Source organism: Pseudophryne corroboree, unplaced genomic scaffold, assembly GCF_028390025.1.
Source record: "Pseudophryne corroboree isolate aPseCor3 unplaced genomic scaffold, aPseCor3.hap2 scaffold_711, whole genome shotgun sequence".
NCBI classification, from domain to species: Eukaryota; Metazoa; Chordata; class Amphibia; order Anura; family Myobatrachidae; genus Pseudophryne; species Pseudophryne corroboree.
Genome location: NW_026970294.1, coordinates 137,501 through 153,035, shown reverse-complemented (window position 1 = coordinate 153,035; position 15,535 = coordinate 137,501). Strand labels below are relative to the sequence as shown.

The following is a 15,535-nucleotide window of genomic DNA, read 5'->3' as shown; positions in this document are numbered from 1 at the left end:
TAGAAAAGTTCTAACAGAAACCACAAAGCTCATCTACAGCCACACCACACTGGATACGCCCAATCTCATCTGATCTTGGAAGCTAAGCAGTGTTGGGCCTGGTTAGTACTTAGATGGGAGACCACCTGGGAAAACAAGGTGCTGTAGATATTTTTATACTACCAACACCGTTCTGTTGATGCATTCCATTTTCAAACGTATTCATTTATGAACCAGTAGTTAGAAGTAGAAAAGTTCTAACAGAAACCAGAAAGTTCATCTACAGCAACACCACACTGGATACGCCCAATCTCATCTGATCTTGGAAGCTAAGCAGTGTTGGGCCTGGTTAGTACTTGGATGGGAGACCACCTGGGAATACAAGGTGCTGTAGATATTTTTATACTGCCAACACCGTTCTGTTGATGCATTCCATTTTCAAACGTATTCATTTATGAACCAGTAGTTAGTAGTAGAAAAGTTCTAACGGAAACCACAAAGCTCATCTACAGCCACACCACACTGGATACGCCCAATCTCATCTGATCTTGGAAGCTAAGCAGTGTTGGGCCTGGTTAGTACTTGGATGGGAGACCACCTGGGAATACAAGGTGCTGTAGATATTTTTATACTTCCAACACCGTTCTGTTGATGCATTCAATTTTCAAACGTATTCATTTATGAACCAGTAGTTAGAAGTAGAAAAGTTCTAACAGAAACCCCAAAGCTAATCTACAGCCACACCACACTGGATACGCCCAATCTCATCTGATCTTGGAAGCTAAGCAGTGTTGGGCCTGGTTAGTACTTGGATGGGAGACCACCTGGGAAAACAAGGTGCTGTAGATATTTTTATACTACCAACACCGTTCTGTTGATGCATTCCATTTTCAAACGTATTCATTTATGAACCAGTAATTAGAAGTAGAAAAGTTCTAACAGAAAACACAAAGCTCATCTACAGCCACACATCACTGGATACGCCCAATCTCATCTGATCTTGGAAGCCAAGCAGTGTTGGGCCTGGTTAGTACTTGGATGGGAGACCACCTGGGAATACAAGGTGCTGTAAATATTTTTATACTACCAACACCGTTCTGTTGATGCATTCCATTTTCAAACGTATTCATTTATGAACCAGTAGTTAGAAGTAGAAAAGTACTAACAGAAACCATAAAGCTCTTCTACAGCCACACCACACTGGATATGCCCAATCTCATCTGATCTTGGAAGCAAAGCAGTGTTGGGCCTGGTTAGTACTTGGATGGGAGACCACCTAGGAATACAAGGTGCTGTAGATATTTTTATACTGCCAACACCGTTCTGTTGATGCATTCCATTTTCAAATGTATTCATTTATGAACCAGTAGTTAGAAGTAGAAAAGTTCTAACAGAAACCACAAAGCTCATCTACAGCCACACCACACTGGATACGCCCAATCTCATCTGATCTTGGAAGCTAAGCAGTGTTGGGCCTGGAAAGTTCTTGGATGGGAGACCACCTGGGAATACAAGGTGCTGTAGATATTTTTATACTACCAACACCGTTCTGTTGATGCATTCCATTTTCAAACGTATTCATTTATGAACCAGTAGTTAGAAGTAGAAAAGTTCTAACAGAAACCATAAAGCTCTTCTACAGCCACACCACACTGGATATGCCCAATCTCATCTGATCTTGGAAGCAAAGCAGTGTTGGGCCTGGTTAGTACTTGGATGGGAGACCACCTGGGAATACAAGGTGCTGTAGATAATTTTATACTGCCAACACCGTTCTGTTGATGCATTCCATTTTAAAACGTATTCATTTATGAACCAGTAGTTAGAAGTAGAAAAGTTCTAACAGAAACCAGAAAGTTAATCTACAGCAACACCACACTGGATACGCCCAATCTCATCTGATCTTGGAAGCTAAGCAGTGCTGGGCCTGGTTAGTACTTGGATGGGAGACCACCTGGGAATACAAGGTGCTGTAGACATTTTTATACTGCCAACACCGTTCTGTTGATGCATTCCATTTTCAAATGTATTCATTTATGAACCAGTAGTTAGAAGTAGAAAAGTTCAAACAAAAACCACAAAGCTCATCTACAGCCACACCACACTGGATACGCCCAATCTCATCTGATCTTGGAAGCTAAGCAGTGTTGGGCCTGGTTAGTACTTGGATGGGAGACCACCTGGGAATACAAGATGCTGTAGATATTTTTATACTGCCAACACCGTTCTGTTGATGCATTCCATTTTCAAACGTATTCATTTATGAACCAGTAGTTAGAAGTAGAAAAGTTCTAACAGAAACCACAAACCTCATCTACAGCTACACCACACTGGATATGCCCAATCTAATCTGATCTTGGAAGCTAAGCAGTGTTGGGCCTGGTTAGTTCTTGGATGCGAGACCACCTGGGAATACAAGGTGCTGTAGATATTTTTATACTGCCAACACCGTTCTGTTGATGCATTCCATTTTAAAACGTATTCATTTATGAACCAGTAGTTAGAAGTAGAAAAGTTCTAACATAAACCAGAAAGTTCATCTACAGCAACACCACACTGGATACGCCCAATCTCATCTGATCTTGGAAGCTAAGCAGTGTTGGGCCTGGTTAGTACTTGGATGGGAAACCACCTGGGAATACAAGGTGCTGTAAATATTTTTATACTACCAACACCGTTCTGTTGATGCATTCCATTTTCAAACGTATTCATTTATGAACCAGTAGTTAGAAGTAAAAAAGTACTAACAGAAACCATAAATCTCTTCTACAGCCACACCACACTGGATATGCCCAATCTCATCTGATCTTGGAAGCAAAGCAGTGTTGGGCCTGGTTAGTACTTGGATGGGAGACCACCTGGGAATACAAGGTGCTGTAGATAATTTTATACTGCCAACACCGTTCTGTTGATGCATTCCATTTTAAAACGTATTCATTTATGAACCAGTAGTTAGAAGTAGAAAAGTTCTAACAGAAACCAGAAAGTTAATCTACAGCAACACCACACTGGATACGCCCAATCTCATCTGATCTTGGAAGCTAAGCAGTGCTGGGCCTGGTTAGTACTTGGATGGGAGACCACCTGGGAATACAAGGTGCTGTAGATATTTTTATACTGCCAACACCGTTCTGTTGATGCATTCCATTTTCAAATGTATTCATTTATGAACCAGTAGTTAGAAGTAGAAAAGTTCTAACAGAAACCACAAAGCTCATCTACAGCCACACCACACTGGATACGCCCAATCTCATCTGATCTTGGAAGCTAAGCAGTGTTGGGCCTGGAAAGTTCTTGGATGGGAGACCACCTGGGAATACAAGGTGCTGTAGATATTTTTATACTACCAACACCGTTCTGTTGATGCATTCCATTTTCAAACGTATTCATTTATGAACCAGTAGTTAGAAGTAGAAAAGTTCTAACAGAAACCATAAAGCTCATCTACAGCCACACCACACTGGATACGCCCAATCTCATCTGATCTTGGAAGCTAAGCAGTGTTGGGCCTGGTTAGTACTTGGATGGGAGACCACCTGGGAATACAAGGTGCTGTAGATAATTTTATACTGCCAACACCGTTCTGTTGATGCATTCCATTTTCAAACGTATTCATTTATGAACCAGTAGTTAGAAGTAGAAAAGTTCTAACAGAAACCACAAACCTCATCTACAGCCACACCACACTGGATATGCCCAATCTAATCTGATCTTGGAAGCTAAGCAGTGTTGGGCCTGGTTAGTTCTTGGATGCGAGACCACCTGGGAATACAAGGTGCTGTAGATATTTTTATACTGCCAACACCGTTCTGTTGATGCATTCCATTTTAAAACGTATTCATTTATGAACCAGTAGTTAGAAGTAGAAAAGTTCTAACATAAACCAGAAAGTTCATCTACAGCAACACCACACTGGATACGCCCAATCTCATCTGATCTTGGAAGCTAAGCAGTGTTGGGCCTGGTTAGTACTTGGATGGGAGACCACCTGGGAATACAAGGTGCTGTAGATATTTTTATACTGCCAACACCGTTCTGTTGATGCATTCCATTTTAAAACATATTCATTTATGAACCAGTAGTTAGAAGTAGAAAAGTTCTAACAGAAACCAGAAAGTTAATCTACAGCAACATCACACTGGATACGCCCAATCTCATCTGATCTTGGAAGCTAAGCAGTGTTGGGCCTGGTTAGTACTTGGATGGGAGACCACCTGGGAATACAAGGTGCTGTAGATATTTTTATACTGCCAACACCGTTCTGTTTATGCATTCAATTTTCAAATGTATTCATTTATGAACCAGTAGTTAGAAGTAGAAAAGTTCTAACAGAAACCACAAAGCTCATCTACAGCCACACCACACTGGATACGCCCAATCTCATCTGATCTTGGAAGCTAAGCAGTGTTGGGCCTGGTTAGTACTTAGATGGGAGACCACCTGGGAAAACAAGGTGCTGTAGATAATTTTATACTGCCAACACCGTTCTGTTGATGCATTCCATTTTAAAACGTATTCATTTATGAACCAGTAGTTAGAAGTAGAAAAGTTCTAACAGAAACCACAAACCTCATCTACAGCTACACCACACTGGATATGCCCAATCTAATCTGATCTTGGAAGCTAAGCAGTGTTGGGCCTGGTTAGTTCTTGGATGCGAGACCACCTGGGAATACAAGGTGCTGTAGATATTTTTATACTGCCAACACCGTTCTGTTGATGCATTCCATTTTAAAACGTATTCATTTATGAACCAGTAGTTAGAAGTAGAAAAGTTCTAACATAAACCAGAAAGTTCATCTACAGCAACACCACACTGGATACGCCCAATCTCATCTGATCTTGGAAGCTAAGCAGTGTTGGGCCTGGTTAGTACTTGGATGGGAAACCACCTGGGAATACAAGGTGCTGTAAATATTTTTATACTACCAACACCGTTCTGTTGATGCATTCCATTTTCAAACGTATTCATTTATGAACCAGTAGTTAGAAGTAGAAAAGTACTAACAGAAACCATAAAGCTCTTCTACAGCCACACCACACTGGATATGCCCAATCTCATCTGATCTTGGAAGCAAAGCAGTGTTGGGCCTGGTTAGTACTTGGATGGGAGACCACCTGGGAATACAAGGTGCTGTAGATAATTTTATACTGCCAACACCGTTCTGTTGATGCATTCCATTTTAAAACGTATTCATTTATGAACCTGTAGTTAGAAGTAGAAAAGTTCTAACAGAAACCAGAAAGTTAATCTACAGCAACACCACACTGGATACGCCCAATCTCATCTGATCTTGGAAGCTAAGCAGTGCTGGGCCTGGTTAGTACTTGGATGGGAGACCACCTGGGAATACAAGGTGCTGTAGATATTTTTATACTGCCAACACCGTTCTGTTGATGCATTCCATTTTCAAATGTATTCATTTATGAACCAGTAGTTAGAAGTAGAAAAGTTCTAACAGAAACCACAAAGCTCATCTACAGCCACACCACACTGGATACGCCCAATCTCATCTGATCTTGGAAGCTAAGCAGTGTTGGGCCTGGAAAGTTTTTGGATGGGAGACCACCTGGGAATACAAGGTGCTGTAGATATTTTTATACTACCAACACCGTTCTGTTGATGCATTCCATTTTCAAACGTATTCATTTATGAACCAGTAGTTAGAAGTAGAAAAGTTCTAACAGAAACCATAAAGCTCATCTACAGCCACACCACACTGGATACGCCCAATCTCATCTGATCTTGGAAGCTAAGCAGTGTTGGGCCTGGTTAGTACTTAGATGGGAGACCACCTGGGAAAACAAGGTGCTGTAGATATTTTTATACTACCAACACCGTTCTGTTGATGCATTCCATTTTCAAACGTATTCATTTATGAACCAGTAGTTAGAAGTAGAAAAGTTCTAACAGAAACCAGAAAGTTCATCTACAGCAACACCACACTGGATACGCCCAATCTCATCTGATCTTGGAAGCTAAGCAGTGTTGGGCCTGGTTAGTACTTGGATGGGAGACCACCTGGGAATACAAGGTGCTGTAGATATTTTTATACTGCCAACACCGTTCTGTTGATGCATTCCATTTTCAAACGTATTCATTTATGAACCAGTAGTTAGAAGTAGAAAAGTTCTAACGGAAACCACAAAGCTCATCTACAGCCACACCACACTGGATACGCCCAATCTCATCTGATCTTGGAAGCTAAGCAGTGTTGGGCCTGGTTAGTACTTGGATGGGAGACCACCTGGGAATACAAGGTGCTGTAGATATTTTTATACTTCCAACACCGTTCTGTTGATGCATTCAATTTTCAAACGTATTCATTTATGAACCAGTAGTTAGAAGTAGAAAAGTTCTAACAGAAACCACAAAGCTAATCTACAGCCACACCACACTGGATACGCCCAATCTCATCTGATCTTGGAAGCTAAGCAGTGTTGGGCCTGGTTAGTACTTGGATGGGAGACCACCTGGGAAAACAAGGTGCTGTAGATATTTTTATACTACCAACACCGTTCTGTTGATGCATTCCATTTTCAAACGTATTCATTTATGAACCAGTAATTAGAAGTAGAAAAGTTCTAACAGAAAACAAAAAGCTCATCTACAGCCACACATCACTGGATACGCCCAATCTCATCTGATCTTGGAAGCCAAGCAGTGTTGGGCCTGGTTAGTACTTGGATGGGAGACCACCTGGGAATACAAGGTGCTGTAAATATTTTTATACTACCAACACCGTTCTGTTGATGCATTCCATTTTCAAACGTATTCATTTATGAACCAGTAGTTAGAAGTAGAAAAGTACTAACAGAAACCATAAAGCTCTTCTACAGCCACACCACACTGGATATGCCCAATCTCATCTGATCTTGGAAGCAAAGCAGTGTTGGGCCTGGTTAGTACTTGGATGGGAGACCACCTGGGAATACAAGGTGCTGTAGATATTTTTATACTGCCAACACCGTTCTGTTGATGCATTCCATTTTCAAATGTATTCATTTATGAACCAGTAGTTAGAAGTAGAAAAGTTCTAACAGAAACCACAAAGCTCATCTACAGCCACACCACACTGGATACGCCCAATCTCATCTGATCTTGGAAGCTAAGCAGTGTTGGGCCTGGAAAGTTCTTGGATGGGAGACCACCTGGGAATACAAGGTGCTGTAGATAATTTTATACTGCCAACACCGTTCTGTTGATGCATTCCATTTTAAAACGTATTCATTTATGAACCAGTAGTTAGAAGTAGAAAAGTTCTAACAGAAACCAGAAAGTTAATCTACAGCAACACCACACTGGATACGCCCAATCTCATCTGATCTTGGAAGCTAAGCAGTGCTGGGCCTGGTTAGTACTTGGATGGGAGACCACCTGGGAATACAAGGTGCTGTAGATATTTTTATACTGCCAACACCGTTCTGTTGATGCATTCCATTTTCAAATGTATTCATTTATGAACCAGTAGTTAGAAGTAGAAAAGTTCAAACAAAAACCACAAAGCTCATCTACAGCCACACCACACTGGATACGCCCAATCTCATCTGATCTTGGAAGCTAAGCAGTGTTGGGCCTGGTTAGTACTTGGATGGGAGACCACCTGGGAATACAAGGTGCTGTAGATATTTTTATACTGCCAACACCGTTCTGTTGATGCATTCCATTTTCAAACGTATTCATTTATGAACCAGTAGTTAGAAGTAGAAAAGTTCTAACAGAAACCACAAACCTCATCTACAGCTACACCACACTGGATATGCCCAATCTAATCTGATCTTGGAAGCTAAGCAGTGTTGGGCCTGGTTAGTTCTTGGATGCGAGACCACCTGGGAATACAAGGTGCTGTAGATATTTTTATACTGCAAACACCGTTCTGTTGATGCATTCCATTTTAAAACGTATTCATTTATGAACCAGTAGTTAGAAGTAGAAAAGTTCTAACATAAACCAGAAAGTTCATCTACAGCAACACCACACTGGATACGCCCAATCTCATCTGATCTTGGAAGCTAAGCAGTGTTGGGCCTGGTTAGTACTTGGATGGGAAACCACCTGGGAATACAAGGTGCTGTAAATATTTTTATACTACCAACACCGTTCTGTTGATGCATTCCATTTTCAAACGTATTCATTTATGAACCAGTAGTTAGAAGTAGAAAAGTACTAACAGAAACCATAAAGCTCTTCTACAGCCACACCACACTGGATATGCCCAATCTCATCTGATCTTGGAAGCAAAGCAGTGTTGGGCCTGGTTAGTACTTGGATGGGAGACCACCTGGGAATACAAGGTGCTGTAGATAATTTTATACTGCCAACACCGTTCTGTTGATGCATTCCATTTTAAAACGTATTCATTTATGAACCAGTAGTTAGAAGTAGAAAAGTTCTAACAGAAACCAGAAAGTTAATCTACAGCAACACCACACTGGATACGCCCAATCTCATCTGATCTTGGAAGCTAAGCAGTGCTGGGCCTGGTTAGTACTTGGATGGGAGACCACCTGGGAATACAAGGTGCTGTAGATATTTTTATACTGCCAACACCGTTCTGTTGATGCATTCCATTTTCAAATGTATTCATTTATGAACCAGTAGTTAGAAGTAGAAAAGTTCTAACAGAAACCACAAAGCTCATCTACAGCCACACCACACTGGATACGCCCAATCTCATCTGATCTTGGAAGCTAAGCAGTGTTGGGCCTGGAAAGTTCTTGGATGGGAGACCACCTGGGAATACAAGGTGCTGTAGATATTTTTATACTACCAACACCGTTCTGTTGATGCATTCCATTTTCAAACGTATTCATTTATGAACCAGTAGTTAGAAGTAGAAAAGTTCTAACAGAAACCATAAAGCTCATCTACAGCCACACCACACTGGATACGCCCAATCTCATCTGATCTTGGAAGCTAAGCAGTGTTTGGCCTGGTTAGTACTTGGATGGGAGACCACCTGGGAATACAAGGTGCTGTAGATAATTTTATACTGCCAACACCGTTCTGTTGATGCATTCCATTTTCAAACGTATTCATTTATGAACCAGTAGTTAGAAGTAGAAAAGTTCTAACAGAAACCACAAACCTCATCTACAGCCACACCACACTGGATATGCCCAATCTAATCTGATCTTGGAAGCTAAGCAGTGTTGGGCCTGGTTAGTTCTTGGATGCGAGACCACCTGGGAATACAAGGTGCTGTAGATATTTTTATACTGCCAACACCGTTCTGTTGATGCATTCCATTTTAAAACGTATTCATTTATGAACCAGTAGTTAGAAGTAGAAAAGTTCTAACATAAACCAGAAAGTTCATCTACAGCAACACCACACTGGATACGCCCAATCTCATCTGATCTTGGAAGCTAAGCAGTGTTGGGCCTGGTTAGTACTTGGATGGGAGACCACCTGGGAATACAAGGTGCTGTAGATATTTTTATACTGCCAACACCGTTCTGTTGATGCATTCCATTTTAAAACATATTCATTTATGAACCAGTAGTTAGAAGTAGAAAAGTTCTAACAGAAACCAGAAAGTTAATCTACAGCAACATCACACTGGATACGCCCAATCTCATCTGATCTTGGAAGCTAAGCAGTGTTGGGCCTGGTTAGTACTTGGATGGGAGACCACCTGGGAATACAAGGTGCTGTAGATATTTTTATACTGCCAACACCGTTCTGTTTATGCATTCAATTTTCAAATGTATTCATTTATGAACCAGTAGTTAGAAGTAGAAAAGTTCTAACAGAAACCACAAAGCTCATCTACAGCCACACCACACTGGATACACCCAATCTCATCTGATCTTGGAAGCTAAGCAGTGTTGGGCCTGGTTAGTACTTGGATGGGAGACCACTTGGGAATACAAGGTGCTGTAGATATTTTTATACTGCTAACACCGTTCTGTTGATGCATTCCATTTTCAAACGTATTCATTTATGAACCAGTAGTTAGAAGTAGAAAAGTTCTAACAGAAACCACAAAGCTCATCTACAGCCACACCACACTGGATACGCCCAATCTCGTCTGATCTTGGAAGCTAAGCAGTGTTAGGCCTGGTTAGTACTTGGATGGGAGACCACCTGGGAAAACAAGGTGCTGTAGATATTTTCATACTGCCAACACCGTTCTGTTGATGCATTCCATTTTCAAACGTATTCATTTATGAACCAGTAGTTAGAAGAAGAAAATTTCTAACAGAAACCACAAAGCTCATCTACAGCCACACCACACTGGATACGCCCAATCTCATCTGATCTTGGAAACTAAGCAGTGTTGGGCCTGGTTAGTACTTGGATGGGAGGCCACCTGGGAATACAAGGTGCTGTAGATATTTTTATACTACCAACACCGTTCTGTTGATGCATTCCATTTTCAAACGTATTCATTTATGAACCAGTAGTTAGAAGTAGAAAAGTTCTAACAGTAACCACAAAGCTCATCTACAGCCACACCACACTGGATACGCCCAATCTCATCTGATCTTGGAAGCTAAGCAGTGTTGGGCCTGGATAGTAATTGGATGTTAGACCACCTGGGAATACAAGGTGCTGTAGATATTTTTAAACTGCCAACACCGTTCTGTTGATGCATTCCATTTTCAAACGTATTCATTTATGAACCAGTAGTTAGAAGTAGAAAAGTTCTAACAGAAACCACAAAGCTCATCTACAGCCACACCACACTGGATACGCCCAATCTCATCTGATCTTGGAAACTAAGCAGTGTTGGGCATGGTTAGTACTTGGATGGGAGACCACCTGGGAATACAAGGTGCTGTAGATATTTTTATACTACCAACACCGTTCTGTTGAAGCATTCCATTTTCAAACGTATTCATTTATGAACCAGTAGTTAGAAGTAGAAAAGTTCTAACAGAAACCTTAAAACTCATCTACAGCCACACCACACTGGATACGCCCAATCTCATCTGATCTTGGAAGCTAAGCAGTGTTGGGCCTGGTTAGTACTTGGATGGGAGACCACCTGGGAATACAAGGTGCTGTAGATATTTTTATACTGCCAACACCGTTCTGTTGATGCATTCCATTTTAAAACATATTCCTTTATGAACCAGTAGTTAGAAGTAGAAAAGTTCTAACAGAAACCAGAAAGTTAATCTACAGCAACATCACACTGGATATGCCCAATCTCATCTGATTTTGGAAGCTAAGCAGTGTTGTGCCTGGTTAGTACTTGGATGGGAGACCACCTGGGAATACAGGTGCTGTAGATATTTTTATACTGCCAACACCGTTCTGTTGATGCATTCCATTTTCAAACATATTCATTTATGAACCAGTAGTTAGAAGTAGAAAAGTTCTAACAGAAACCACAAAGCTCATCTACAGCCACACCACACTGGTTACGCCCAATCTCATCTGATCTTGGAAGATAAGCAGTGTTGGGCCTGGTTAGTACTTGGGTGGGAGACCACCTGGGAATACAAGGTGCTGTAGATATTTTTATACTGCCAACACCGTTCTGTTGATGCATTCCATTTTCAAACGTATTCATTTATGAACCAGTAGTTAGAAGTAGAAAAGTTCTAACAGAAACCACAAAGTTCATCTACAGCCACACCACACTGGATACGCCCAATCTCATCTGATCTTGGAAGCTAAGCAGTGTTGGGCCTGGTTAGTACTTGGATGGGAGACCACCTGGGAATACAAGGTGCTGTAGATTTTTTTATACTGCCAACACCGTTCTGTTGATGCATTATATTTTCAAACGTATTCATTTATGAACCAGTAGTTAGAAGTAGAAAAGTTCTAACAGAAACCACGAAGCTCATCTACAGCCACACCACACTGGATACGCCCAATCTCATCTGATCTTGGAAACTAAGCAGTGTTGGGCCTGGTTAGTACTTGGATGGGAGACCACCTGGGAATACAAGGTGCTATAGATATTTTTATACTACCAACACCGTTCTGTTGATGCATTCCATTTTCAAACGTATTCATTTATGAACCAGTAGTTAGAAGTAGAAAAGTTCTAACAGAAACCATAAAGCTCATCTACAGCCACACCACACTGTATACGCCCAATCTCATCTGATTTTGGAAGCTAAGCAGTGTTGGGCCTGGTTAGTACTTGGATGGGAGACCACCTGGGAATACAAGGTGCTGTAAATATTTTCATATTACCAACACCGTTCTGTTGATGCATTCCATTTTCAAACGTATTCATTTATGAACCAGTTGTTAGAAGTAGAAAAGTACTAACAGAAACCATAAAGCTCTTCTACAGCCACACCACACTGGATATGCCCAATCTCATCTGATCTTGGAAGCAAAGCAGTGTTGGGCCTGGTTAGTACTTGGATGGGAGACCACCTGGGAATACAAGGTGCTGTAGATATTTTTATACTGCCAACACCGTTCTGTTGATGCATTCCATTTTCAAACGTATTCATTTATGAACCAGTAGTTAGAAGTAGAAAAGTTCTAACAGAAACCACAAACCTCATCTACAGCCACACCACACTGGATATGCCCAATCTAATCTGATCTTGGAAGCTAAGCAGTGTTGGGCCTGGTTAGTTCTTGGATGCGAGACCACCTGGGAATACAAGGTGCTGTAGATATTTTTATACTGCCAACACCGTTCTGTTGATGCATTCCATTTTAAAACGTATTCATTTATGAACCAGTAGTTAGAAGTAGAAAAGTTCTAACATAAACCAGAAAGTTCATCTACAGCAACACCACACTGGATACGCCCAATCTCATCTGATCTTGGAAGCTAAGCAGTGTTGGGCCTGGTTAGTACTTGGATGGGAGACCACCTGGGAATACAAGGTGCTGTAGATATTTTTATACTGCCAACACCGTTCTGTTTATGCATTCCATTTTCAAATGTATTCATTTATGAACCAGTAGTTAGAAGTAGAAAAGTTCTAACAGAAACCACAAAGCTCATCTACAGCCACACCACACTGGATACACCCAATCTCATCTGATCTTGGAAGCTAAGCAGTGTTGGGCCTGGTTAGTACTTGGATGGGAGACAACTTGGGAATACAAGGTGCTGTAGATATTTTTATACTGCTAACACCGTTCTGTTGATGCATTCCATTTTCAAACGTATTCATTTATGAACCAGTAGTTAGAAGAAGAAAAGTTCTAAGAGAAACCACAAAGTTCATCTACAGCCACACCACACTGGATACGCCCAATCTCATCTGATCTTGGAAGCTAAGCAGTGTTGGGCCTGGTTAGTACTTGGATGGGAGACCTCCTGGGAATACAAGGTACTGTAGATATTTTTATACTGCCAACACCGTTCTGTTGATGCATTCCATTTTCAAACGTATTCATTTATGAACCAGTAGTTAGAAGTAGAAAAGTTCTAACAGAAACCACAAAGCTCATCTTCAGCCACACCACACTGGATACGCCCAATCTCATCTGATCTTGGAAGCTAAGCAGTGTTGGGCCTGGTTAGTACTTGGATGGGAGACCACCTGGGAATACAAGGTGCTGTAGACATTTTTATACTGCCAACACCGTTCTGTTGATGCATTCCATTTTCAAACGTATTCATTTATGAACCAGTAGTTAGAAGTAGAAAAGTTCTAACAGAAACTATAAAGCTCATCTACAGCCACACCACACTGGATACGCCCAATCTCATCTGATCTTGGAAGCTAAGCAGTGTTGGGCCTGGTTAGTACTTGGATGGGAGTGCACCTGGGAATACAAGGTGCTGTAGATAATTTTATACTGCCAACACCGTTCTGTTGATGCATTCCATTTTAAAACGTATTCATTTATGAACCAGTAGTTAGAAGTAGAAAAGTTCTAACAGAAACCACAAAGTTCATCTACAGCCACACCACACTGGATATGCCCAATCTCATCTGATCTTGGAAGCTAAGCAGTTTTGGGCCTGGTTAGTACTTTGATGGGAGACCACCTGGGTATACAAGGTGCTGTAGATATTTTTATACTGCCAACACCGTTCTGTTGATGCATTCCATTTTCAAACGTATTCATTTATGAACCAGTAGTTAGAAGTAGAAAAGTTCTAACAGAAACCACAAAGCTCATCTACAGCCACACCACACTGGATACGCCTAATATCATCTGATCTTGGAAGATAAGCAGTGTTGGGCCTGGTTAGTACTTGGATGGGAGACCACCTGGGAATACAAGGTGCTGTAGATATTTTTATACTGCCAACACCGTTCTGTTGATGAGTTCAATTTTCAAATGTATTCATTTATGAACTAGTAGTTAGAAATAGAAACGTTCAAACAGAAACCACAAAGCTCATCTACAGCCACACCACACTGGATACGCCCAATCTCATCTGATCTTGGAAGCTAAGCAGTGTTGGGCCTGGTTAGTACTTGGATGGGAGACCACCTGGGAATACAAGGTGCTGTAGATATTTTTATACTGCCAACACCGTTCTGTTGATGCATTCCATTTTAAAACGTATTCATTTATGAACCAGTAGTTAGAAGTAGAAAAGTTCTAACAGAAACCTGAAAGTTCATCTACAGCAACACTACACTGGATACGCCCAATCTCATCTGATCTTGGAAGCTAAGCAGTGTTGGGCCTGGTTAGTACTTGGATGGGAGACCACCTGGGAATACAAGGTGCTGTAGATATTTTTATACTGCCAACACCGTTCTGTTGATGCATTCCATTTTCAAACGTATTCATTTATAAACCAGTAGTTAGAAGTAGAAAAGTTCTAACAGAAACCACAAAGCTCATCTACAGCCACACCACACTGGATACGCCCAATCTCATCTGATCTTGGAAGCTAAGCAGTGTTAGGCCTGGTTAGTACTTGGATGGGAGACCACCTGGGAATACAAGGTGCTGTAGATATTTTTATACTGCCAACACCGTTCTGTTGATGCATTCCATTTTCAAACGTATTCATTTATGAACCAGTAGTTAGAAGTAGAAAAGTTCTAACAGAAACCACAAAGCTCATCTACAGCCACACCACACTGGATACGCCCAATCTCATCTGATCTTGGAAGCTAAGCAGTGTTGGGCCTGGTTAGTACTTGGATGGGAGACCACCTGGGAATACAAGGTGCTGTAGATATTTTTATACTACCAACACCGTTCTGTTGATGCATTCCATTTTCAAACGTATTCATTTATGAACCAGTAGTTAGAAGTAGAAAAGTTCTAACAGAAACCACAAAGCTCATCTACAGCCACACCACACTGGATACGCCCAATCTCATCTGATCTTGGAAGTTAAGCAGTGTTGGGCCTGGTTAGTACTTGGATGGGAGACCACCTGGGAAAACAAGGTGCTGTAAATATTTTTATACTACCAACACCGTTCTGTTGATGCATTCCATTTTCAAACATATTCATTTATGAACCAGTAGTTAGAAGTAGAAAAGTACTAACAGAAACCATAAAGCTCTTCTACAGCCACACCACACTGGAAATGCCCAATCTCATCTGATCTTGGAAGCAAAGCAGTGTTGGGCCTGGTTAGTACTTGGATGGGAGACCACCTGGGAATACAAGGTGCTGTAGATAATTTTATACTGCCAACAC

The 15,535-nt window shown here is 41.2% G+C and overlaps 55 non-coding genes and 14 pseudogenes across 55 annotated transcripts; all 69 read left to right on the top strand.

Moving 5' to 3' along the window:
* Positions 1-31: 31 nt before the first annotated feature.
* LOC135039538 (5S ribosomal RNA) lies at positions 32-150 on the top strand. Its single transcript, XR_010233541.1, has one exon. It is a non-coding gene; the product is annotated as a 5S ribosomal RNA (ribosomal RNA).
* A 107-nt stretch (positions 151-257) lies between these two features.
* Positions 258-376, top strand: LOC135039662 (5S ribosomal RNA). The gene has a single exon (XR_010233660.1). It is a non-coding gene; the product is annotated as a 5S ribosomal RNA (ribosomal RNA).
* Positions 377-483: 107 nt separating this feature from the next.
* Positions 484-602, top strand: LOC135039252 (5S ribosomal RNA). Its single transcript, XR_010233393.1, has one exon. It is a non-coding gene; the product is annotated as a 5S ribosomal RNA (ribosomal RNA).
* Positions 603-709: 107 nt separating this feature from the next.
* LOC135039492 (5S ribosomal RNA) lies at positions 710-828 on the top strand. Its single transcript, XR_010233496.1, has one exon. It is a non-coding gene; the product is annotated as a 5S ribosomal RNA (ribosomal RNA).
* Positions 829-935: 107 nt separating this feature from the next.
* Positions 936-1,054, top strand: LOC135039202 (5S ribosomal RNA; annotated as a pseudogene).
* Positions 1,055-1,161: 107 nt separating this feature from the next.
* On the top strand, positions 1,162-1,280 carry LOC135039058 (5S ribosomal RNA; annotated as a pseudogene).
* Positions 1,281-1,387: 107 nt separating this feature from the next.
* Positions 1,388-1,506, top strand: LOC135038773 (5S ribosomal RNA). Its single transcript, XR_010233127.1, has one exon. It is a non-coding gene; the product is annotated as a 5S ribosomal RNA (ribosomal RNA).
* A 107-nt stretch (positions 1,507-1,613) lies between these two features.
* LOC135038851 (5S ribosomal RNA) lies at positions 1,614-1,732 on the top strand. Its single transcript, XR_010233203.1, has one exon. It is a non-coding gene; the product is annotated as a 5S ribosomal RNA (ribosomal RNA).
* Positions 1,733-1,839: 107 nt separating this feature from the next.
* On the top strand, positions 1,840-1,958 carry LOC135038710 (5S ribosomal RNA). The gene has a single exon (XR_010233066.1). It is a non-coding gene; the product is annotated as a 5S ribosomal RNA (ribosomal RNA).
* Positions 1,959-2,065: 107 nt separating this feature from the next.
* Positions 2,066-2,184, top strand: LOC135038580 (5S ribosomal RNA). The gene has a single exon (XR_010232938.1). It is a non-coding gene; the product is annotated as a 5S ribosomal RNA (ribosomal RNA).
* A 107-nt stretch (positions 2,185-2,291) lies between these two features.
* On the top strand, positions 2,292-2,410 carry LOC135039363 (5S ribosomal RNA; annotated as a pseudogene).
* A 107-nt stretch (positions 2,411-2,517) lies between these two features.
* On the top strand, positions 2,518-2,636 carry LOC135038921 (5S ribosomal RNA). Its single transcript, XR_010233272.1, has one exon. It is a non-coding gene; the product is annotated as a 5S ribosomal RNA (ribosomal RNA).
* Positions 2,637-2,743: 107 nt separating this feature from the next.
* LOC135038850 (5S ribosomal RNA) lies at positions 2,744-2,862 on the top strand. Its single transcript, XR_010233202.1, has one exon. It is a non-coding gene; the product is annotated as a 5S ribosomal RNA (ribosomal RNA).
* A 107-nt stretch (positions 2,863-2,969) lies between these two features.
* Positions 2,970-3,088, top strand: LOC135039773 (5S ribosomal RNA). The gene has a single exon (XR_010233766.1). It is a non-coding gene; the product is annotated as a 5S ribosomal RNA (ribosomal RNA).
* A 107-nt stretch (positions 3,089-3,195) lies between these two features.
* Positions 3,196-3,314, top strand: LOC135038772 (5S ribosomal RNA). Its single transcript, XR_010233126.1, has one exon. It is a non-coding gene; the product is annotated as a 5S ribosomal RNA (ribosomal RNA).
* A 107-nt stretch (positions 3,315-3,421) lies between these two features.
* LOC135039241 (5S ribosomal RNA) lies at positions 3,422-3,540 on the top strand. The gene has a single exon (XR_010233392.1). It is a non-coding gene; the product is annotated as a 5S ribosomal RNA (ribosomal RNA).
* Positions 3,541-3,647: 107 nt separating this feature from the next.
* Positions 3,648-3,766, top strand: LOC135039347 (5S ribosomal RNA; annotated as a pseudogene).
* Positions 3,767-3,873: 107 nt separating this feature from the next.
* Positions 3,874-3,992, top strand: LOC135039661 (5S ribosomal RNA). Its single transcript, XR_010233659.1, has one exon. It is a non-coding gene; the product is annotated as a 5S ribosomal RNA (ribosomal RNA).
* Positions 3,993-4,099: 107 nt separating this feature from the next.
* LOC135038676 (5S ribosomal RNA) lies at positions 4,100-4,218 on the top strand. The gene has a single exon (XR_010233032.1). It is a non-coding gene; the product is annotated as a 5S ribosomal RNA (ribosomal RNA).
* Positions 4,219-4,325: 107 nt separating this feature from the next.
* Positions 4,326-4,444, top strand: LOC135039537 (5S ribosomal RNA). Its single transcript, XR_010233540.1, has one exon. It is a non-coding gene; the product is annotated as a 5S ribosomal RNA (ribosomal RNA).
* Positions 4,445-4,551: 107 nt separating this feature from the next.
* LOC135039362 (5S ribosomal RNA) lies at positions 4,552-4,670 on the top strand (annotated as a pseudogene).
* Positions 4,671-4,777: 107 nt separating this feature from the next.
* On the top strand, positions 4,778-4,896 carry LOC135038920 (5S ribosomal RNA). The gene has a single exon (XR_010233271.1). It is a non-coding gene; the product is annotated as a 5S ribosomal RNA (ribosomal RNA).
* Positions 4,897-5,003: 107 nt separating this feature from the next.
* On the top strand, positions 5,004-5,122 carry LOC135038849 (5S ribosomal RNA). The gene has a single exon (XR_010233201.1). It is a non-coding gene; the product is annotated as a 5S ribosomal RNA (ribosomal RNA).
* Positions 5,123-5,229: 107 nt separating this feature from the next.
* LOC135039772 (5S ribosomal RNA) lies at positions 5,230-5,348 on the top strand. Its single transcript, XR_010233765.1, has one exon. It is a non-coding gene; the product is annotated as a 5S ribosomal RNA (ribosomal RNA).
* Positions 5,349-5,455: 107 nt separating this feature from the next.
* Positions 5,456-5,574, top strand: LOC135039070 (5S ribosomal RNA; annotated as a pseudogene).
* A 107-nt stretch (positions 5,575-5,681) lies between these two features.
* Positions 5,682-5,800, top strand: LOC135039536 (5S ribosomal RNA). The gene has a single exon (XR_010233539.1). It is a non-coding gene; the product is annotated as a 5S ribosomal RNA (ribosomal RNA).
* Positions 5,801-5,907: 107 nt separating this feature from the next.
* LOC135039660 (5S ribosomal RNA) lies at positions 5,908-6,026 on the top strand. Its single transcript, XR_010233658.1, has one exon. It is a non-coding gene; the product is annotated as a 5S ribosomal RNA (ribosomal RNA).
* A 107-nt stretch (positions 6,027-6,133) lies between these two features.
* Positions 6,134-6,252, top strand: LOC135039230 (5S ribosomal RNA). The gene has a single exon (XR_010233391.1). It is a non-coding gene; the product is annotated as a 5S ribosomal RNA (ribosomal RNA).
* A 107-nt stretch (positions 6,253-6,359) lies between these two features.
* On the top strand, positions 6,360-6,478 carry LOC135039491 (5S ribosomal RNA). The gene has a single exon (XR_010233495.1). It is a non-coding gene; the product is annotated as a 5S ribosomal RNA (ribosomal RNA).
* Positions 6,479-6,585: 107 nt separating this feature from the next.
* On the top strand, positions 6,586-6,704 carry LOC135039201 (5S ribosomal RNA; annotated as a pseudogene).
* A 107-nt stretch (positions 6,705-6,811) lies between these two features.
* On the top strand, positions 6,812-6,930 carry LOC135038847 (5S ribosomal RNA). The gene has a single exon (XR_010233199.1). It is a non-coding gene; the product is annotated as a 5S ribosomal RNA (ribosomal RNA).
* Positions 6,931-7,037: 107 nt separating this feature from the next.
* LOC135038771 (5S ribosomal RNA) lies at positions 7,038-7,156 on the top strand. The gene has a single exon (XR_010233125.1). It is a non-coding gene; the product is annotated as a 5S ribosomal RNA (ribosomal RNA).
* A 107-nt stretch (positions 7,157-7,263) lies between these two features.
* Positions 7,264-7,382, top strand: LOC135039771 (5S ribosomal RNA). Its single transcript, XR_010233764.1, has one exon. It is a non-coding gene; the product is annotated as a 5S ribosomal RNA (ribosomal RNA).
* A 107-nt stretch (positions 7,383-7,489) lies between these two features.
* On the top strand, positions 7,490-7,608 carry LOC135039218 (5S ribosomal RNA). Its single transcript, XR_010233390.1, has one exon. It is a non-coding gene; the product is annotated as a 5S ribosomal RNA (ribosomal RNA).
* Positions 7,609-7,715: 107 nt separating this feature from the next.
* LOC135039361 (5S ribosomal RNA) lies at positions 7,716-7,834 on the top strand (annotated as a pseudogene).
* Positions 7,835-7,941: 107 nt separating this feature from the next.
* Positions 7,942-8,060, top strand: LOC135038919 (5S ribosomal RNA). The gene has a single exon (XR_010233270.1). It is a non-coding gene; the product is annotated as a 5S ribosomal RNA (ribosomal RNA).
* A 107-nt stretch (positions 8,061-8,167) lies between these two features.
* LOC135038846 (5S ribosomal RNA) lies at positions 8,168-8,286 on the top strand. The gene has a single exon (XR_010233198.1). It is a non-coding gene; the product is annotated as a 5S ribosomal RNA (ribosomal RNA).
* A 107-nt stretch (positions 8,287-8,393) lies between these two features.
* On the top strand, positions 8,394-8,512 carry LOC135039770 (5S ribosomal RNA). Its single transcript, XR_010233763.1, has one exon. It is a non-coding gene; the product is annotated as a 5S ribosomal RNA (ribosomal RNA).
* A 107-nt stretch (positions 8,513-8,619) lies between these two features.
* LOC135038770 (5S ribosomal RNA) lies at positions 8,620-8,738 on the top strand. Its single transcript, XR_010233124.1, has one exon. It is a non-coding gene; the product is annotated as a 5S ribosomal RNA (ribosomal RNA).
* A 107-nt stretch (positions 8,739-8,845) lies between these two features.
* Positions 8,846-8,964, top strand: LOC135038707 (5S ribosomal RNA). The gene has a single exon (XR_010233063.1). It is a non-coding gene; the product is annotated as a 5S ribosomal RNA (ribosomal RNA).
* A 107-nt stretch (positions 8,965-9,071) lies between these two features.
* Positions 9,072-9,190, top strand: LOC135039346 (5S ribosomal RNA; annotated as a pseudogene).
* Positions 9,191-9,297: 107 nt separating this feature from the next.
* LOC135039659 (5S ribosomal RNA) lies at positions 9,298-9,416 on the top strand. The gene has a single exon (XR_010233657.1). It is a non-coding gene; the product is annotated as a 5S ribosomal RNA (ribosomal RNA).
* Positions 9,417-9,523: 107 nt separating this feature from the next.
* LOC135038675 (5S ribosomal RNA) lies at positions 9,524-9,642 on the top strand. The gene has a single exon (XR_010233031.1). It is a non-coding gene; the product is annotated as a 5S ribosomal RNA (ribosomal RNA).
* A 107-nt stretch (positions 9,643-9,749) lies between these two features.
* On the top strand, positions 9,750-9,868 carry LOC135039156 (5S ribosomal RNA). Its single transcript, XR_010233384.1, has one exon. It is a non-coding gene; the product is annotated as a 5S ribosomal RNA (ribosomal RNA).
* A 107-nt stretch (positions 9,869-9,975) lies between these two features.
* On the top strand, positions 9,976-10,094 carry LOC135038747 (5S ribosomal RNA). Its single transcript, XR_010233102.1, has one exon. It is a non-coding gene; the product is annotated as a 5S ribosomal RNA (ribosomal RNA).
* A 107-nt stretch (positions 10,095-10,201) lies between these two features.
* LOC135038872 (5S ribosomal RNA) lies at positions 10,202-10,320 on the top strand. Its single transcript, XR_010233223.1, has one exon. It is a non-coding gene; the product is annotated as a 5S ribosomal RNA (ribosomal RNA).
* Positions 10,321-10,427: 107 nt separating this feature from the next.
* On the top strand, positions 10,428-10,546 carry LOC135039281 (5S ribosomal RNA; annotated as a pseudogene).
* Positions 10,547-10,653: 107 nt separating this feature from the next.
* LOC135039020 (5S ribosomal RNA) lies at positions 10,654-10,772 on the top strand. Its single transcript, XR_010233367.1, has one exon. It is a non-coding gene; the product is annotated as a 5S ribosomal RNA (ribosomal RNA).
* Positions 10,773-10,879: 107 nt separating this feature from the next.
* LOC135039207 (5S ribosomal RNA) lies at positions 10,880-10,998 on the top strand. Its single transcript, XR_010233389.1, has one exon. It is a non-coding gene; the product is annotated as a 5S ribosomal RNA (ribosomal RNA).
* Positions 10,999-11,105: 107 nt separating this feature from the next.
* Positions 11,106-11,223, top strand: LOC135039138 (5S ribosomal RNA; annotated as a pseudogene).
* Positions 11,224-11,330: 107 nt separating this feature from the next.
* Positions 11,331-11,449, top strand: LOC135039748 (5S ribosomal RNA). Its single transcript, XR_010233743.1, has one exon. It is a non-coding gene; the product is annotated as a 5S ribosomal RNA (ribosomal RNA).
* Positions 11,450-11,556: 107 nt separating this feature from the next.
* LOC135039414 (5S ribosomal RNA) lies at positions 11,557-11,675 on the top strand. The gene has a single exon (XR_010233419.1). It is a non-coding gene; the product is annotated as a 5S ribosomal RNA (ribosomal RNA).
* A 107-nt stretch (positions 11,676-11,782) lies between these two features.
* LOC135038949 (5S ribosomal RNA) lies at positions 11,783-11,901 on the top strand. Its single transcript, XR_010233299.1, has one exon. It is a non-coding gene; the product is annotated as a 5S ribosomal RNA (ribosomal RNA).
* Positions 11,902-12,008: 107 nt separating this feature from the next.
* Positions 12,009-12,127, top strand: LOC135038936 (5S ribosomal RNA). Its single transcript, XR_010233287.1, has one exon. It is a non-coding gene; the product is annotated as a 5S ribosomal RNA (ribosomal RNA).
* Positions 12,128-12,234: 107 nt separating this feature from the next.
* LOC135038845 (5S ribosomal RNA) lies at positions 12,235-12,353 on the top strand. The gene has a single exon (XR_010233197.1). It is a non-coding gene; the product is annotated as a 5S ribosomal RNA (ribosomal RNA).
* Positions 12,354-12,460: 107 nt separating this feature from the next.
* On the top strand, positions 12,461-12,579 carry LOC135039344 (5S ribosomal RNA; annotated as a pseudogene).
* A 107-nt stretch (positions 12,580-12,686) lies between these two features.
* On the top strand, positions 12,687-12,805 carry LOC135039657 (5S ribosomal RNA). Its single transcript, XR_010233655.1, has one exon. It is a non-coding gene; the product is annotated as a 5S ribosomal RNA (ribosomal RNA).
* A 107-nt stretch (positions 12,806-12,912) lies between these two features.
* Positions 12,913-13,031, top strand: LOC135038735 (5S ribosomal RNA). The gene has a single exon (XR_010233091.1). It is a non-coding gene; the product is annotated as a 5S ribosomal RNA (ribosomal RNA).
* Positions 13,032-13,138: 107 nt separating this feature from the next.
* Positions 13,139-13,257, top strand: LOC135039691 (5S ribosomal RNA). Its single transcript, XR_010233688.1, has one exon. It is a non-coding gene; the product is annotated as a 5S ribosomal RNA (ribosomal RNA).
* Positions 13,258-13,364: 107 nt separating this feature from the next.
* LOC135038705 (5S ribosomal RNA) lies at positions 13,365-13,483 on the top strand. The gene has a single exon (XR_010233061.1). It is a non-coding gene; the product is annotated as a 5S ribosomal RNA (ribosomal RNA).
* Positions 13,484-13,590: 107 nt separating this feature from the next.
* Positions 13,591-13,709, top strand: LOC135038948 (5S ribosomal RNA). The gene has a single exon (XR_010233298.1). It is a non-coding gene; the product is annotated as a 5S ribosomal RNA (ribosomal RNA).
* Positions 13,710-13,816: 107 nt separating this feature from the next.
* Positions 13,817-13,935, top strand: LOC135039178 (5S ribosomal RNA; annotated as a pseudogene).
* Positions 13,936-14,042: 107 nt separating this feature from the next.
* LOC135039088 (5S ribosomal RNA) lies at positions 14,043-14,161 on the top strand (annotated as a pseudogene).
* Positions 14,162-14,268: 107 nt separating this feature from the next.
* Positions 14,269-14,387, top strand: LOC135039196 (5S ribosomal RNA). Its single transcript, XR_010233388.1, has one exon. It is a non-coding gene; the product is annotated as a 5S ribosomal RNA (ribosomal RNA).
* A 107-nt stretch (positions 14,388-14,494) lies between these two features.
* On the top strand, positions 14,495-14,613 carry LOC135038623 (5S ribosomal RNA). Its single transcript, XR_010232981.1, has one exon. It is a non-coding gene; the product is annotated as a 5S ribosomal RNA (ribosomal RNA).
* A 107-nt stretch (positions 14,614-14,720) lies between these two features.
* LOC135038509 (5S ribosomal RNA) lies at positions 14,721-14,839 on the top strand. The gene has a single exon (XR_010232872.1). It is a non-coding gene; the product is annotated as a 5S ribosomal RNA (ribosomal RNA).
* A 107-nt stretch (positions 14,840-14,946) lies between these two features.
* LOC135039185 (5S ribosomal RNA) lies at positions 14,947-15,065 on the top strand. The gene has a single exon (XR_010233387.1). It is a non-coding gene; the product is annotated as a 5S ribosomal RNA (ribosomal RNA).
* Positions 15,066-15,172: 107 nt separating this feature from the next.
* Positions 15,173-15,291, top strand: LOC135039690 (5S ribosomal RNA). The gene has a single exon (XR_010233687.1). It is a non-coding gene; the product is annotated as a 5S ribosomal RNA (ribosomal RNA).
* A 107-nt stretch (positions 15,292-15,398) lies between these two features.
* Positions 15,399-15,517, top strand: LOC135038743 (5S ribosomal RNA). The gene has a single exon (XR_010233098.1). It is a non-coding gene; the product is annotated as a 5S ribosomal RNA (ribosomal RNA).
* Positions 15,518-15,535: the final 18 nt, after the last annotated feature.